Raw genomic sequence first — 18,688 nt, forward strand, 5'->3', positions numbered from 1 at the left:
CATACTGGCGGAGAAAGTAATGGGCAAGTTGGATAGGGGAGGGAGGGGACTGTCCATCTGCTTGTTATTTTGTACATTTTGTGCAACAATAAACTTCTCATTTATTAAGTTCAGTTTTGTTTGTGATCTTCTGCTCACTTCTTCTGGCCTTTAGACAGAATAACAAACCCAAGGTAGAACTGTGCATTAATATGACACTGTTCTGCTGCATTATAACTGGAGCTAATATGGAACTAATAACTATTTCTTTTGAACACTGGCCCTAAACTAGCAAACATGAAAATGACAGGTGCCCAAATATTTTTTTGCGTACACCAGCAACACAAAGCAGAAGTGTGGAAAGTGACAGTTCCTTTGAGATTCTAAATAATATACATAATGTTATAACGCAGTACATTATTTGATTAATGCATTATTTCCTTAATGTGAATCTTGAGGCATATGAGGCAGTATAGCCATTATATATAGTATATATATCAGCCATTCAGAAAATATTAACATTCATATAGTCCTCTTTCACAGCACAATACATTATAAACTCTATTGAATGTTAATTATATCTTCTTTTTTTTTCCCAACATTATTTTACAGTTAAACTGATGTTTGCCTTTCTATATGTTGTGCAGTTGTGGTTCAGCAGTTTACTCTCCATAGAGTTGTATTAACACCAAGTGATCATAAGGTCCATTGGGGCAGGAATCACTTTTCCCTTTGCCCAGTGTAGAAACAGCACACCTGACAGTTGTTGTTGTTGTCAAATTAGGCTAGTGAACAAATTCCTCTGAGGATCTTGCCAAGATCTTGTGTAATATTAAATGATCAAATTTAATTCTAAAATATTTCCAGTGTGTACAGTATGGTGAATGTGTCTCAATTTTCCTGTGCTGCTAATTAAAGTGTTTAAATCTGCATAATGTATGTGATGTTTACTAGACTGGCAACATTACATAATAGCGGCCTGGAAGTCGTTCATTGTCAGGTGCAGGTAGGATGTAAAATTGTGAGTGAATAAATGTCTGGATACACACATCTCAGGACTGGTCTGAGGAAGGGTTATACAAAGTTTATATAGTGCTACGTAGTTTTGTTTGGTTGGTTTTTTGTTTGCTAAGTTTGCTAAGTTCACATGGAATGAACCACTGCAGCTGAACTGTTAGCTTGATGTCATACAAATACCCACATTCACTTTTATCTTTGTCACGTCACATTATCTTTAGAGCAGAACCAAAATTCATTAAAAGTGTACAATTGCATTAATTCAGGAACTATACAAATACAAATATTGAGCTTATGAATAAAGAAAATCACCCGGACACATTACATTATCCTGAGCTGAATTTATTGTCTTGTAGCCATACTTAACCAAATGACACTGGAAAAAAATTGTACACATGAACAGAAAAATATGATTTCTGTGGTCTCTTAAAAGGTCCATCATAACTAGTTGAACCATTAATGTTGAGAAAATTGCACTGCCTTCATTGACTTTACTCTGTATCATTAGTTCATGACATATATTACACGTATGTAAAATAAATTACTGTATTGATCTTTACATTGATGCCTTATTAATACGCCTGTTTTGTTTTTGTTTTTTGTTTGTTTGTTTGTAATAGCCGTAAAATTGTCATATTGGAACAGTCTCAATAGTCACTAGGGGGCAGTAGAGTATTAAAAAACAGCTCGGACACAGCATTAAACCTTCAGACTGTTCAGTATTCAGTACACTTGGTAAATTTGGTAAACATGTTAAGCAGATGTTTCCTTGCTATTTCAACAGTTCATTGCTTAGTTTTATGTCCCATATGTGTTGTCTAGCCAGGGATTGGACCAGAGATCTGCAAGTAACCTAGAGCAGAAATAAACTAGAAGACAGATTCAGTGTCTCAGTGTAGTTATAAGAACAACTCCAGGGGTAGATTATGAAAGGAACTCCATCTGGAAATAATTTGAAAGACTAAACAATCAATATCTTTGGAAATAAGTTCTGCTGTGGACCATATTGTGGATCTGAAGAGTCACATACCAGAGTAACCTAGAAACTACAGCATCTTCATCCACTTTTTGTTTTGATAAACAAGAGCAAAATATTTGGGGGGGGGGGGGTCTTTTAAATTGTCATCTGTATATTTTGCCAAATATAGGTATTTAAATTTAGTGTTAAATACAATTTAATATAATTACTAGTGCAGTACATAAAATGTGTACCCTCAAATGATAAAAAAAAGTGTAAAAGTATTTATATCTCATAAACATTATAGCATATAATCAAGTCATAATAAATATTCTGGTATATTGTATATCATGCAAAGATATTGTGTGAAATATATGGAAAGCATGTGTAAGTAAATCCAGTAAAGAAAATAAAAACTAATGCTCTTTTAGCAAGGGCCCATGTCGTATACATTTTGATATGAATATTTTGATAAATATATGATGTTTTAATATTTACATGTCTGATTTTCAGACTTTGTGTCTTTCATCTTCAGGGTCACTGAATGGAATCACATACTCAGTCACAATTATTTTGGCTGAAATGAGCTGGACAAATGCTTAAGCTTGCGCTAAAATCCTTGGAGATGTTAAAAAACCAGAAAAAAAAACTTTTAACCATTTATCTGATATCCTAAAATATACATTTGCTAGTTGACAGTCATCAACAGAACTTAATTTCCCTTCAGTGTGACTGTGTGGGGCAAACTGCTGTAGGGTAAATATGTGAACATGCTCATGGTAGTGACATCATACTGTATGCCATTGCTGTCTTATCCCTAGGTTTGTTATTTTGTAAATAAAGTATTTTTGTGCATCTCAAGCCATTTGCAGTAGTGCAACCGTCAACAACAATGACTGAGTCAGCTAATATGGGTTTGTCTAAGTATCTGTCTAAGTTGTTTGTGTTGTTCTGGAGTGAAAATAAACCTTAAAGTTGGGGCAATTTTTCATTCTGGGACCTAACCTTGCTACCCATAACACAGATAGATAGGGTTGCATCTGTAATGTTTGCTAACAAATTTTACACAACACTAGAAGAGTAACGAGAGTAATACAGTGTAAAACAGTGCAAACATCTTGAATGTGCTGTGCAGTAATAGCTAATATTACAGAAAAAAAAATCAGACTGGTAAGAAGTGTTTTTCATTCAGCTGGAGAAAGGGGTAATAAGCAAATGAATGAGCAGCTTGGTTTCCATAGTGACAAGCGGCGTCCGCTTAGTAGTCCAATGAGCTGCTTCTCCTGTGAATGGCAAGATTCAAAGAAAAGCCAAGCATTTCCATTTTCTGGGTGAGGTGTTGTTATGAGCATACAGTTAAAACTGGGAAAATGTTGTATTTAAACAAAAGATTCAAGAGATTCAAGACATTACAAGTGAAAATTGCCCTGCAAGAAACCAATCCACAACAAAAGGCAAAATCGACAGAATCCAACCGTGAATTAAAGAAGACAATGTGTGACATCTGTGAGAATAGAACAAAGTTGCTCAGAAAACTTAGGAGGACATCAACATCTACTCTTAACACTGTTTGTTTTAAGATATATCATTTGAACATGTTCTTTTTTTGATATAATGAAGGAATATTTGTGAAACATAACTCACACTAGCTGTCTAGTTGGTATAAATTAAATGTCTTTGTCTTCTTGGTTTTGTCTTAAAAGTATGCAATATTTTACACCCAGCTGTAGAGTAGAAAAAATAAATCCAATTTCCCATGACATAAACCTTTATTCATCATAGTCTAAGTTAACATGCTTCGACATGTCCAATGTTCCCAGTTACCCCCAGAGATAAGTATTATATAAGGAAAAGACACAGTGAGTGTTGACCACAGCTGTCTGTCGCTACTTGGGCTCTGTATTTGGGAAGCCTCTAGGTAAATTCAGGAGCAAAAAGTCCGTTGACAGGAGCAGGGCCAATGTAAACACACAAGCTGAAATGTGAGAACGGGCCGTTAGAAAGCCCGCACCAGAGGGAAGTACCACAAAAAGTTAGCAGGAAGTTAGTAGTGGTTAGGCAAGCCCCGAACAATAACTGTCTCATTTGCCTGCTGATCTGTTTCACAACAACAGCTCAATCATTTTGGAGCAGTCGCCATGTAGTGTACACTCACTGTGCTTTGTTTACCGGGTGGACTAAGCCTTAGTTACAAGTTATTCACATAGCTGTACCCCACCTTTGCCCACTTTGCCCCTATTGTGCAGGTTAATCCATGCAATGTGGCAGTAGCTTTATGGCGGTACCACCTGTGGATATATTTTCAAGAGCCTTACTGTACCTGACCTCTACACCACACACACACACACACACACGCACACACACACATTCTCCAAAAAGAGCAGGTGTGTTTACATCTTAAACTACCCATGAGGGTTGGGAATGATAGTGGTGGTATACACAACTTTGTACAAACATGCACACATGGACCACTTCTCCTGTATTCAAACACTAAAACTAATTGCTCTCCCACGGGAAATAATATACAGAGCAAAGACCTAGTATGACTTCTTTAAACCTAACATGTCGGCAAGACAGCACATTCATTTTCTTACTTAAAGTACTGTATTAACAGCTGACATCAGTAGCAGTTAAGGCTCTAGGCCACTACTCAGAAAGTTGACAGTTAAAATATTGTCACCTGCCACATCCAGGCCCTTAAGCTCAACTGCGCCGCTTCAATAACTCTTAAGTGGTTTTGAATAAAATCTGATCATTGTAGAAAAAAAATGCATGGTAATCAACAGTTAGGGTTGGGTATAGAGCACAAATATTAGGGAAATCATTACTTACAGGTACAACAAGAATATGCATAGAGTACTGTGCATATTCTAGAAAAAAGCAGAAAACTTTTTTAACTTATTTTTTAAAAAACGTAAATATTATAACCCAATTGTTATAATAAATAAAAAGTTTTTATTAATATAATATTTTTAAAGAGAATATTGACAAAAGTATTAAAAAAATTTATATTAAAAAAATCCCTTTTTTTTATTTGTTGAAAATATAAACACTTCAAATACAAACACAATCTCGACCAATGAAAAGAAAACATTACTACATGGTTTCCAGTTGTATTTGTTGGTGCAAATGCAGTAAACCAACAAGTTCGTTGTGAAACGAATGTGTATATAAACAATAGGAGAGACAATTGTTCCTCTTGCTACTCCAGTTACATGAGATTAGGTTTGTTTTGTTCTGTTCATCACATAAACCGCACACGTGTGCTAGCTTGAGGTGCGCGGCGATGAAAGAGTTAATCCTGCAGCCGCTCTGTAGTTAGCCCCTCCCACCAAACAGCACCTCATTTGCATGTAAGACATTTGGCGGGAAAGCCGTACGCTGCTGTGTCTTTGTTGCCGGAGCCCCGCCCATGCGCCCGGCTCGAGTGGCGGGAAACTGCAGCGCGCTAAAACTGCAGAGAGAGTGCGGCAGGCAGCGCGCGCAGGTCAGACCACGCCCATTGTCCGTTTCCCGCGGCGACTGAATAGTGGGAAGCTAAGAAACGATCACACACACACACACACACACACACACACACACACACACACACACACACACACACACACACACACACAGTTGGCGTGAGGGGGAAAACCCACACGCTTCACAAGACAATTAATATATAATTCAAGACAGTAAAGATTTTACACACACACACACACACACACGCACACACACATGCACACACACAAACACGAGCATGTTTACAAGGTGGTGGATGATCAGGGGGGGTTTGGTGGTAGGACTTTCCGGGTTTGGGCGCGAGCCTGCTGTAAGCAAGGCTGAGGATTTTACTCCTGCAAATGAGAAAAGAAAAAAAAACCCACTCATGCTCTAGCTAATGAAACACCACAGTCAGATGGTAAATTGGAACAAATTTCAGTCTGTAAACGACTTCATACAAAAAAAAGAAACATGGGAGCCCATAGAGAGCAAACTGCAAGAGCACTTATCTAAAATGTTAGGTAAACACTGCACTACAATCTGTGTCTCTCTCTCTCATATACACAAAATAAGTACACAGTGTTCTTTTATTGCATAATGCAAACTGCAGACGATACCTTCAAATGTTTCAGACAAGGCTGTTGAGAACTTTGAGGCACTGAATTAAAACATACGTTTTACTTTTGCAACATTACTTTATATAAGAAATTCTTATATGGATCCGGAACCTATCCCAGGAACACTGGGGGCAAGGAAGGAATAAACACAGTGGCTCAAGCACACACCTTCATACAGGTTAGGGGAGTTCAATTAGATGGTCGAATTCCAGTCATACCTTTGGGATGTGGGAGGAAACCTGAGAACTCCGAGAAAACCCATGCAAAACAAATGCAAAACACAGCACAGTTCGTAACCTGAGCTTAGAGTCAAACAAGAGTTTGGGTGAGAAGTGGAACACTACCACGCTGTCCATAGGTCTGGCATATTCATGTCAAATCAGTTGAGATAGCTGATTATGCTGTACACCCCAACCCCCAACATACACAGACACACACATTTGTATCTGTATACACAGGCAATGTGGACTGTGTTAAAACAGCTTAATACTGCATAAAACATCCATACAATTTAAAAGTTAGATCATCAGGAATGATGTAAGAACAGACACACAAAGGATATGTGGAGGTGCTTCCGTACAGCTGAGCAGCTGCCTGCTCCTCCACTTCCTGTCAGTAGAAGGGGCTTCAGTGTGACATTGGGAAAACAGGAAGTGAAACAGGAAAAGTGGCAGAACAGGGAAGAAAACAGAAAACTGAAAATGGGGAGTATGGGCTACACATTTCAGAATCACAGAGGAAATTTGCGGGGCTAGGACAATCTCTGCTATATTTATTAAACACACATGAAAAGAATAGACTTACAAACATTATAACAGATGACACTCTTGTATACTATCAATCATAATTATGAGCACAAGCTTTTCCATAATACATTTGCTCACACACACCAGGCTTGAGACCAGATCAGCCTCTCTCAATTACATCTGGTGTGTGTTGCAGAAAAATTTTTTTATTCCACAATACTGAGCTTTTACGTATTTTTTTAAACGTATATTAATTAATTGATTAGTGAATGCTTTAAAATATAAATTAACCTATAATTTCATACAGCAAAAGACTCAATGAACAGCTACTGAGAATTGTCTCACTTTTTGAAGCAAAGAAAGCACATCAAAAGATGATTATTTGATCTAAAAGTAAAAGTAATTTGATCTTCAAGTTATCTTTTTAATCTATTTTCCATAACATTTTAAAAATGTTTTAACCCTCAGGTGACCTGTGATTTTCTTGACTGGATAACAAACATCCAAACAAATAGCTTTCTGTTTATTTAAGCATTAAAGCTGTAACAAAAAGCGTTGCTAGAAGGAAAAGTCATTTATTCTAAGAGCACAAGAAAAAGATTAACAGACGACTCATTAACAAAGATTCTACGACTTCAATTCTTACGAATTCTGAAATTGTTAAACATTGTTGACAGGACATGAGCTTTCTAAACTATTTATTATTAAATCATTATTTTCAGACCTTAAGTGCCGGAATGAAGGAACCATAGATTTTAGGGACCATAACTAAGGCAGCATCATCTTCAGTGACATCTTATGGAAATGTGAGTAGTTATCTGCTTCGATTAATTTATAAAGTTAACTCCATCAACCCTTTAAACACCATGTGATTAGTCTGGTTTAACTGTCTCTCTCACACACAAACAAATTTATCTACTCAATCTTATTCAACATAATCAAACTTGTGTGTATGCAACATGAAACCTACAGGATCTGAGGTCATTTAGTCAAAAACATATACACAAGAATGGTTGCGCAGGATGATTGTGCTTGCTACAGGTGTGAATATGTTATTGTACTATTATTAAACTCTTACATAAAAACACCCACCTTTTCTTATTGTCAGCTTCCTACAGTATTCATTCCAAACATAAAGGGGTCACAGAAACCGTTGCAGTTTTCTTCTCATTCTGTTGTCATTCTTTTTCTGCATATATTTGCATGCACGTGTTTGGAAAACGGATTGAAGAATGGTTTACAAGACAAACTAATTGCCTGACAGACCATTATAGATACACACTCGCAACCACACGTGCACACACAGAGGGTGTGGTGATTCCTGGGAAACCAGTTAACCGTTGCTCTTGGCTGTAATCAGAGCCAACCCGATAAATGCTTAAGAGAATAGAACATGGTGTGGTACTGTCTCTAAGCAGCACTGAATGTAAATAAACTAAATGACAGTTTGCAAACAAAAGTATTTCCAGAAGTGTTGCTCATCTGATTCAAGGATCAGAAACACTTCTATTTTAATCTGTTTTAATCCATGAGGTCACATCTTCCTCTTTTTTTTTTAATTCCAATTCTTTCAAATTATATACTCCAACTTTCTATATTCAGTGATGTTTATTACAAATTATTGATTACATGATTTAACACTAGGTGTTGTACTGTATGTCACAACCGGGAGGAGGAAGACAGACCCATACGCAGGATAGCTTCAAATAGGTTTAATAACTAAAATACAAAGAACACGAACAAAGACGAAAACTACACAGGACACAGGATGAGGTAGAACAACATACACTGACCATGATTCGGTTAAATAGGCATGACAATGAACACGTATGGAACAGTGTGCAGAGATGGGGAGGAGTAAACAAAGGCGGGGCAGAGACGTAACACGGAACACGTAACACAGCCGAGTAGAAGGGCCAGGCAACGTCCACTGCCAAGCAGAAAGGCCGAGCGACGTTCCACCACTGAGCAGAAGGGCAGAGCACCGTTCACCGTCGAGCAGAAGGGCCGAGCGACGGTCCACCGCTGAGCAGAAGGGCCGAGCACAACCCCGACACATCGCGGCCAGACCACGTCTCGAAGACCAGAATGGGAGAGAGGGTGGGAAAGAACAGAAGTGAGGCGATGTCCTGCACGGAAAACCAGGAAGTGAAGCGACATCCCCCACCGGAACAGATGCGAAGTGATGCCATAGGACACCAAAAAAAAAATGGACAAAACAGGAATGGTGACATCCTCCACAGAACAGAAGTGAGGCGACGTCCTCTGCGGCGAACCGGAAGTGGAGCGGCATCCCTAACCGGATAAAATGCTCAGCGATGTCACAGAAAAAAGGAAAAAGTCCAAGGGGGGAAAAAATGCTCCCAATAAGCCGGTCCAGGCTGGAAGCTATCCTGCTGGGTCCAAGTTTGGGCGGAATCATTCTGTCACAACGGGAGAAGGAAGACAGTCCCATACGCAGGATAGCTTCAAATAAATAGGTGTAATAACTAAAATAAAAAGAACAGGAACAAAGACAAAAACTACACAGGACACAGGACAAGGTAGAACAACATACACTGATGATGATTCCGCCCTGCTATTGGCAATGCGGCACGGTTAAATAGACATGACAATGAACACATAAGGAACAGGTGTGTAGAGGCAGGGAGGAGTAAACAAAGGCGATCTCAGTGACTGTGGCATAGTTGTCGATGGCAGAAAGGCTGGTGTATTTAAGAAACTGCTGATTCCCAGGATTTTCCTCCACAGCAGTCTCTAGATTTTACACAGAGAAACAAAACCAAACATCCAGTGAACAGCAGTTCTGTGGGTGGACATGGTTTGCTGATGAGAGGTTAGAAGGGAATAGCCAGGCTTGTTAACTCAATCTTCACTCTTTACAAACATGGTGAGCAGAAAAGCATTTCAGGCTACAAAAGCAGACCACATCAGGATCACCCAAATCAGACAGTATAAGATTAAAAAATAACAACTATAAATATTTTGACAGCTCAGGTTCTATGGTTTGTAATATTTGAGAACAAAATGTTTTTTGAGTCTTTTTAAGTTCTTTGTTTTTTTTTCTTAAAATTTTACTATTATTACTATTATTTTTTCATAATGCAATTTTAAGGGAAGTTGTTGAATCTTGTATACAAACACTTAAAATTGATTACAGAATTATTAGAGCAAATAAAATATGCTTGCATTTTTTTAAAAAATGGATAAAAAGGTTGTCTGTTGGAAGAAAGCCATAATACAGATTTAGAGCTAAGTAAACATTACAAGACCTAATATTTCACATTCTGAGAAAGCAGCTCACTGTAATGTGTGTGTACTGTGGAGATCACTGATCAGTCAGCACAAAAAGATGCTGCGAATATGAACGATAGGTACAGAGAGTCAGTACAAGGTTTTCTGCTCCTACGGAAATGGCCTTGCGTTTCCCCACAAACAGTACAGGGAGTCTTAAAAAACCCTTTGCTTTAAAAACCATAAGAATGTAATGTTGCAGACTATCAACAACCTGACCTTCTTTATGAACAAAAAAAGAAAATACAGAGAGAGAGAGAGAGAGAGAGAGAGAGAGAGAGAGAGAGAGAGAGAGAGAGAGAGAGAGAGAGAGAGAAAAAGAAAGAAGGGTGTGAAAAAGAACAGCATGCTCCTGAGTAGCACTCTGAATTCAGATGAACCATTTACAAATGTGACTCTGGTAAAAGTTGTTGTTATTTATGGACTGAGGTCTTCAAATGTAATCAGCTGTATGCTTGTATGAGGAATGGGGAAGATTTATTCCTGCGTGGGCTATCAGCTGTTACTGAGACGTTGCTTTTACTAGATTACCAAAATAGGAATGTGGCATTGATGCACTATTTACACCCTTTAAACAACCTGAAATTAAAACACAGAGCAGCTGATTTAAAAATAAATAAATAAATAAATACATAATCTTACAATTTATTGGTAGGCTTCTCTGCACCTAAATAGCATTTCATTTATGATCTTGACCTGTTCTTACCCAATGACACAAGAAAAGTGTGTTTGAATTTACATTCCGTGTTGTTTCTTAACAGCTTAAAGGCTTTATAATGAAAAGTCAGAATGCATCGTGTTACTGGATATGGCTATGAATAGAGAAAAGAAATAAAAGAAAATAGATATTATGTTGAGCTGTAATTTGTTGTGTGAATCTGAATAGGACATACAGTCAAGATAATGTTGTTGAGTGACATCAAGCTGCAGCTCCACTGACCAAATCATCCTGCATCACAAAGCCTCTGATTTAGCAAGAGGAGTGACAATGTAGACTAAAATTATTGTTTAAATTGGAAAGGACTAAAAAAATGTTTTAGGGTAAAATCTTATAGAAGGAACATTTTGTAAACTTCATAAATGGTTACTTAATTTTAATAATGTTAATAATTTCATCAAAGGCACAATGCACAGAAGTGAACTGTTAATTACAATGTTAAGTACCTAATTACAGCAGTTAAGTGCAATTAGCTAATTATAGGGAAGCTATGTAACACACAGCAAGTTTCTTTCAATAAAAACCACAGTTTTCTCAAACTACACTATCAAGAGATCCTAGGTTTAAATGCCACAACATTCCACAACTGGGGAGCAGGCTGACTGACTATCACCTGTCAATCAACACTAGACAATCATGGTAACTCTTAGCTAATGTATTCTAAAGAGAGTAGATATTGTTTTGCTCTGATCATGTTACTCAAGTAAGCTTTACACAACTCAGAGAATCTCATAAGCCTTCACCCTTACTGACTGGTAGCGGACTCTCTCTCTCTCTCTGTCTCTCTCTGTCTCTCTGTCTGTCATCTATATAGTGACATACAGCTAAGTACGGTGACCCATACTCAGAATTCGTTCTCTGCATTTGACCCATCCAAAGTGCACACATACAGCAGTGAACACACACACATCGTGAACACACACCCGGAGCAGTGGGCAGCCATTTATGCTGCGGCGCCCGGGGAGCAGTATATACATATACATACATATATATATATACATACACACACACACACATATATATATATATATATGTATGTGTGTGTATGTATATATGCATACACGTATACACACACATATGTACAACTGGCTGGGATTACGAATTTGACCAAATTGGGGAGAAAATGGAAGGAAAAAGGAAATAATTGGTATATTTAAAATACAATGACTACAATGGCCTCTTGCTTCATTACCTTTTTGTACATTCAAGGTTGTATGTAGCAGCCAAAAGGACAAAAAGAATCTACTCAACACACCTCCTGATCTCAGATTTCCCTGGAGTGCATCGTGCAGTGCATTCCGACTTTGAGGTGAACTTTGTTGAAAAGCATAATAGAGAGGTTATTTTATTAATTAATTAATTAATTAATTAATTAGATAAATAAATAAATAAATAAATAAATAAATAAATAAATAAATAAGGCCTCTATATGATTTTTCAGAAGATTTTCATCATATTAATCCATGCAGGTGTAAAAGACACTTCCAGAAGTATTCTATAATGTTGAAGTAACACTTGGTCCTCATTGATCAGTAACTGACATTCCATGCAGTTATGTGTGAGTGGAAACTAACAGGCAGGGCAAGTGAGAACAACATATTTATTATGATGGTGATTAAGCTTCAAAGTGCACCCAGGGCCAGGGAGAGGAGCAGGCAGGCTGGCAGCCAACTCAGGAAACACATCAACCAGTCGCCCTGCCAAACACTCTCTATCTTCCTGCTATATGAAGACACACACAAAAAGAAAAGAGCTGGGTGTGGAAATCAAAGCCCACACAAATCCATTTCTCAGCGTTGGTGCTGATTAAGTCGAGTACTTATGTGCATCTTGAAGAGGAAATAATGCATACATGTCTCTCTCAGAGCTCAATAGATGTTTTATATCTGTAGATTAATGGAGAAAGATAAAACAATGAGTAACCCACTGCATGTCTATGCATCCTCACCTTGCCTGATATAGAGTTTTCTTTACTCGGCTTTGGCGTACCTCACTAGAGACAAAAACACGTCCTTCATGTCTCAGCACCCACACTGCCAGAGCCTCCAAACACAGCCCACTGTCACTAATCTAAATCACTGACAGTGAAGAAATTCACCCCAGTACTGCACTGTTCTACGCAACACTCACAAACCCAAAACAAATTTGAAAAGTACAAACCGCCAGGCCAGACTAAACATGTGTGTGTCTGGAATTTCATCATTTTCTAAATTTTGCAGACTAAAGAGCGTCTCAAATTCTGGCCTTGGGACTGTGAAGGCAGACAGATAACAATGCCAACCTTCATGGTTAAGAGTTTACAGATAAAGTTTAAGTGGAGTCACAGAGATGCAAACATTTCACCAACTTGAGAATAACAGATACATAAACAAACAGATCTTTCGACTGAACCAGATACGGTTCATAAGAATGCTTTCAACAATCAATTTAGCTTTAATGAAGTCCTTTCCCTTCTAACAGTTTCTTTAATAAAACATAATGGGGTATATGGGTATGGAAAATCTTTGGTCTGATGAGGACCAGCGGAATTTTTCCCCATAATAGTATTTTTTTAATGAAAAAATACACATTGTAATTTTTTTTAAATAATTTTGTAGAATTAACAAATGATCATTTACATTACAGTAGCTACAAGCAGAAAATAAAAATATATTTAAAAAAATTATATTATAAAAAAAATTAATGTTTTACCTGTAACCTAAAGCCTAACATCTACTAACCTAATCCTCACCGTATCAACAACTATGCCAAAAAATAAATACATTTGACAAAAAAGTAACCAAAACATTTAGCAAGCAAGCACAGAAATGAATCAAGCCTAAACAACAATGTTATATACATCAATTATTCTATTATTAAATAAAGTTTAGAAAATTATTTTTGTTAACTAGATCTAATTCTCATATCATTTGATTATTTTACTATTAATATTAAACTCTAAAATGTCATTATTTTATTCAGCACTTCTGTAATAATATGTTTCGCCACTACAAAATGTCCACTGTGTCCAGTCTTACTGTTTACTGTTTTAATTTCAAGAACATGTCTAAAGGCATATTGTGTCTACTTTTTAACTATGAAGCAGGTTTGTATATAAAGGATGTAGTAATGGTTTGTCTGGATAGCAGAGTTGAATAATATTTGTCTGTCTCTAACTGAAGGTTTGTGGTCATTCTCTGTTTATTAGCCTTGTTCACGTCACCAGCTCCAGATGGCCATCTGTTTTGTCTAACGGGATTAGGATTATCTGCAGATTTTACAGGACACTCTATAAACCATGCATGCTTTACAAAGTCTTAACATATTGCCGAAAGAGAGAGGATTGAATATAGAAAAACAAAATCTATCAATCTTATTAGAGTTAATTAACTGACTTCCAAGTTTTACTGAGCAATTACTGCTCTATGTCTTCATACTGAATTTCTTTGTCATTATTGTATGCGCAGAAGACATTCTGGAAAAAGAAAGCACTCAGATCCTAAATCTCAAACAGATCAGAGCAGATCCCTTAGAAAACATTGGTGTGCAGCTCATATCTATGACTTTTAAGCACAAACAAAAAGTAGGAAGAAAAAGCTGTGGATGATGATGTTAGTAAAGAGTGTGCTTCATGTGCATTTGACTGCACACATGTACATCTGTTATTTTACCTTTCTTCCCTCCACGCTCTGTTACACACTTCCCTCTTTTCCCCCTCTCTGCTCCATCACTGCCGGTTTCATTCATACAATTAAGTCACAGGAAATGTTATACTACAAGAGTCACATGTTTTTAGGGGAAAAAAGCTAAAACTCACTATTAATCCCTCTCACACCATCTGATTGAGTTCTGGAAAAAGAGACTTATTTTATATTCTCTGATAAAATTGGACTAGAAATCATATACGGTTGATGGAGACAAAATACTGAATTAAAATAGGTTGACTAAACACCAGCCTGGATACCTGGAAGATATTGAATTAATATCAGTTATAATTTTTTTTAATTCATACTAAATTCTAAGTGGACTTTGGCTGAAGATTTTCAGATCAGTGAAATATATGTGAGGTGATCAACACAGCTGTGTATCTTATATTGCCAAGACAGTGTGTGTGGTGCTGGTACAAGTGTGTCACTCCTTTGTTGAGAATGATCCACTGATCCACCACCCAAATAATATCCTGGCAGCAGTGGAACTATAGAGGTCATTTTCCACTGATAGACAGGCTGGGGCCTGACCTCCAGCAACTGGGGGGGGGGGGAGAAAGGGCAATAAAATCTGTTCCCAAATCCAGGAGAGAGAGAGAGAGAGAGAGAGAGAGAGAGAGAGAGAGAGAGAGAGAGAGAGAGAGAGAGAGAGAGAGAGCGCAAGAGACAGAAAGGGAGGGAGCAAGAGAGAGAGAGAGAGAGGGGGGGAGCAAGAAAGAGAGAGAGAGAGAGAGAGAGAGAGAGAGAGAGAGAGAGAGAGAGAGAGAGAGAGAGAGAGAGAGAGAGAGAGAGAGAGAGAGAGAGAGAGGGAGGGAGCAAGAGAGAGAGAGAGAGAGAAACACTGTTAGAGACATCATTTATACCCTTTTACTGGTCCAAAACAAAATGAAAGCTACAAAAAGATTGGGACCAGCTGCATCACATGTCACAAATATCTCAGTGTCAATGTGTGTCTGTGTGCTTGACCCTCACACACTTCTCTATTCCAAGAAGCGTTCCCGAAATAAACACAACAACCTGCTCTACTTTCAAGCTCTGTGCAGCCAGCTACTGTAACAAGACTAAAGCACTCATTTCCTGGGCTGCTTTTGTGCTTTTCCCCATTTTCTAACAACCACATGCTTTTTATAACATGAAGCCTGATTTAGCAGCACAAAAGAGAGAATGTTAGATCTAATCATCACCGCAAGAGTTAAATAAAGGTTCTGACCATCCGTACAGAACAGCTTTAAAGAGATTTATTGCAAAGAAAAAATAGAAAAATAGCTACCAAAAACAATAGGTTATTATGGCCATATCATTAGGAACCTTTGCTACTGACACGTGTGAAGATAAAAGTGACCGTTTCTTTTTACACAGCAGGTCCTACTGACCTTTTACTCCCGACCGTGCACCAGCCTCTAAATTAGTATGTTATCATTTCAGAGGAAATGTAGCTGGCCCCTTAACAGCAGCTTTCAGAACACTGCAAGCCTGTGAAGCACAAACACACCTAGAGTGATGGGGAGCAAGCAAAGAGGTCCAGCACACACCCTCTAACCTGCTCCCCCCCCCACACACACACACTCTCTCTCTCTCTCTCTCACACTCTCTCCCGCTCACACGCACACTCTCTCCCGCTCACACGCACACTCTCTCTCCCGCTCACACGCACACTCTCTCTCCCGCTCACACGCACACTCTCTCTCCCGCTCACACGCACACTCTCTCTCCCGCTCACACGCACACTCTCTCTCCCGCTCACACGCACGCACACTCTCTCTCCCGCTCACACGCACACTCTCTCCCGCTCACACGCACACTCTCTCTCCCGCTCACACGCACGCACACTCTCTCTCCCGCTCACACGCACGCACACTCTCTCTCCCGCTCACACGCACACTCTCTCCCGCTCACACGCACGCACACTCTCTCTCCCGCTCACACGCACGCACACTCTCTCTCCCGCTCACACGCACGCACACTCTCTCTCCCGCTCACACGCACGCACACTCTCTCCCGCTCACACGCACGCACACTCTCTCCCGCTCACACGCACACTCTCTCTCCCGCTCACACGCATGCACACTCTCTCCCGCTCACACGCACGCACACTCTCTCCCGCTCACACGCACACTCTCTCCCGCTCACACGCACACTCTCTCTCCCGCTCACACGCACGCACACTCTCTCCCGCTCACACGCACGCACACTCTCTCCCGCTCACACGCACGCACACTCTCTCCCGCTCACACGCACGCACACTCTCTCCCGCTCACACGCACGCACGCACACTCTCTCCCGCTCACACGCACGCACACTCTCTCCCGCTCACACGCACGCACACTCTCTCCCGCTCACACGCACGCACACTCTCTCCCGCTCACACGCACGCACGCACACTCTCTCCCGCTCACACGCACGCACACTCTCTCCCGCTCACACGCACGCACACTCTCTCCCGCTCACACGCACACTCTCTCTCCCGCTCACACACACACACACACACACTCTCTCTCCCACTCACACACACACACACACTCTCTCTCCCGCTCACACACACACACACACACACTCTCCCGCTCACACAAACACACATACACACACACTCTCTCTCCCGCTCACACACACACACACACACACACTCTCTCTCCCGCTCACACACACACTCTCTCTCCCCCGCTCACACACACACTCTCTCTCTCCCGCACACACACACACTCTCTCTCCCGCTCACACACACACACTCTCTCTCCCGCTCACACACACACACTCTCTCTCCCGCTCACACGCACGCACACTCTCTCCCGCTCACACGCACGCACACTCTCTCCCGCTCACACGCACGCACTCTCTCTCCCGCTCACACGCACGCACACTCTCTCCCGCTCACACGCACGCACACTCTCTCCCGCTCACACGCACGCACACTCTCTCCCGCTCACACGCACGCACACTCTCTCCCGCTCACACGCACACTCTCTCTCCCGCTCGCACACACACACACACACACTCTCTCTCCCGCTCACACACACACACACACTCTCTCTCCCGCTCACACACACACACACACACACTCTCCCGCTCACACAAACACACACACTCTCTCTCCCGCTCACACACACACACACACACACTCTCCCGCTCACACAAACACACATACACACACACTCTCTCTCCCGCTCACACACACACACACACACACTCTCTCTCCCGCTCACACACACACACACACTCTCTCTCCCGCTCACACACACACACACACACACTCTCCCGCTCACACAAACACACATACACACACACTCTCTCTCCCGCTCACACACACACACACACACACACTCTCTCTCCCGCTCACACACACACTCTCTCTCCCCCGCTCACACACACACTCTCTCTCTCCCGCACACACACACACTCACTCTCCCGCTCACACACACACACTCACTCTCCCGCTCACACACACACACTCACTCTCCCGCTCACACACACTCTCCCGCTCACACACACTCTCCCGCTCACACACACTCTCCCGCTCACACACACTCTCCCGCTCACACACACTCTCCCGCTCACACACACTCTCCCGCTCACACACACTCTCCCGCTCACACACACTCTCCCGCTCACACACACTCTCCCGCTCACACACACTCTCCCGCTCACACACACTCTCCCGCTCACACACACTCTCCCGCTCACACACACTCTCCCGCTCACACACACTCTCCCGCTCACACACACTCTCCCGCTCACACACACTCTCCCGCTCACACACACTCTCCCGCTCACACACACTCTCCCGCTCACACACACTCTCCCGCTCACACACACTCTCCCGCTCACACACACTCTCCCGCTCACACACACTCTCCCGCTCACACACACTCTCCCGCTCACACACACTCTCCCGCTCACACACACTCTCCCGCTCACACACACTCTCCCGCTCACACACACTCTCCCGCTCACACACTCTCTCCCGCTCACACACTCTCTCCCGCTCACACACTCTCTCCCGCTCACACACTCTCTCCCGCTCACACACTCTCTCCCGCTCACACTCTCTCTCCCGCTCACACACACACTCCCGCTCACACACACACTCCCGCTCACACACACTCTCCCGCTCACACACACTCTCCCGCTCACACACACTCTCCCGCTCACACTCTCTCTCCCGCTCACACACACACTCCCGCTCACACACA

At 41.0% G+C, this 18,688-nt stretch overlaps 1 protein-coding gene across 9 annotated transcripts in view; it reads left to right on the forward strand.

The window, feature by feature from the left end:
* fam49al (family with sequence similarity 49 member A, like) overlaps nt 1-113 on the forward strand; it is a 28,514-nt gene extending 28,401 nt beyond the window's left edge. For all 9 annotated transcript variants that reach the window (XM_047807883.1, XM_027175891.2, XM_047807882.1 and 6 more), the window contains one exon: nt 1-113. This exon is cut by the window's left edge and continues 1,893 nt beyond it. The gene's annotated coding sequence lies outside the window, so the exon portion shown is untranslated.
* The last annotated feature ends 18,575 nt before the right edge of the window (nt 114-18,688 follow it).

The sequence above is a fragment of the Tachysurus fulvidraco genome, chromosome 24 (genome assembly GCF_022655615.1).
Source record: "Tachysurus fulvidraco isolate hzauxx_2018 chromosome 24, HZAU_PFXX_2.0, whole genome shotgun sequence".
NCBI classification, from domain to species: Eukaryota; Metazoa; Chordata; class Actinopteri; order Siluriformes; family Bagridae; genus Tachysurus; species Tachysurus fulvidraco.